The following is a 1,084-nucleotide window of genomic DNA, read 5'->3' as shown; positions in this document are numbered from 1 at the left end:
TGATGTCTGCGCGGGTCCTCTTCCGGCTTCCGTGCCCGTCTTCTTGTTTCTCTAACTTCGTGCCGGGCGCCGCCATTGCTCTCCCCCAGACGGCGCCTAGTATGGAAGAAAAACATGGCGGCGCCCGGCACGATTTTAGAGAAGCAAGAAGAGGCGCGCGGAAGCCAGAAGAGGACCCGCGCGGACATCGGGGGAGCAGCGCTGCACATCGGGGCCAACGGAGGGTGAGTATATAAGTTTATTATTTTTTTAAAAATATTTTTAAAGTATATATATTAAGTATTGACTCGTGTATAAGCCGAGGGGACGTTTTTCAGCACATTTTTTGTGCTGAAAAACTCGGCTTATGCACGAGTATATACGGTAAGTACAAAACAAAAGAACTTGACTCTTATTTGTAGGTGTCTGAGCCAATCAAAAAAGATTGTAAGCCCCCCCTGAGAATGGTGCTATACAAGCATTAGAAAATAAATGTAATGTTATAAAGGTTAATTAAAAAAAAAAAAATTATAATTTTTTTAAAGAATATTTCCGAGAATGAGTGGTGTTCATGCAAGGTGGTGAAACTGAAAATGGGTAACATTAAAACTCTCCAAAAAGGCCCCCCTCCATAAAAGACTTTTTTAACCCATAATACAGACCACCGCTTTAAAAGACCTTTAAAAGACCCATTTTCTGTGCAAATAGATGGAATTGGAATACCTCTTTAAAACCATGATTTGGTGGTGTAGATGTTCATAGTGAACTTTTTTTTGTTTTACTGCCCATATATAATTTTTTTGCATTAACATCACATGTTGGAAGTAGAGGCGAGTTTCCCAACCCCAATGTATTCTGGGTTCGGCTTACCCCTACCCCCTTGCAATTGTTCCATAAGCGTATGCGGGGCAGAGGATAGGGATGGATACAATACTTTACATCCGTCCACAGGTATATAAAATGTAAACATAAAAGATATTTTGTCCAGTAAATTGACAGATACTAGAATCACAGGATCCCATCAGGTGCTGTTGAAGTCCACAAAGTAGTGGCTTGTTTTGAACATTTCTGTCCCCATGATTGAGCAGGGAAAAGAAAAAAAAAA

This window comes from Engystomops pustulosus, chromosome 11 (assembly GCF_040894005.1).
Source record: "Engystomops pustulosus chromosome 11, aEngPut4.maternal, whole genome shotgun sequence".
Classification (NCBI taxonomy): Eukaryota; Metazoa; Chordata; class Amphibia; order Anura; family Leptodactylidae; genus Engystomops; species Engystomops pustulosus.
The sequence above is the reverse complement of the archived record's forward strand: the minus strand, read 5'-3'. Positions refer to the sequence as shown.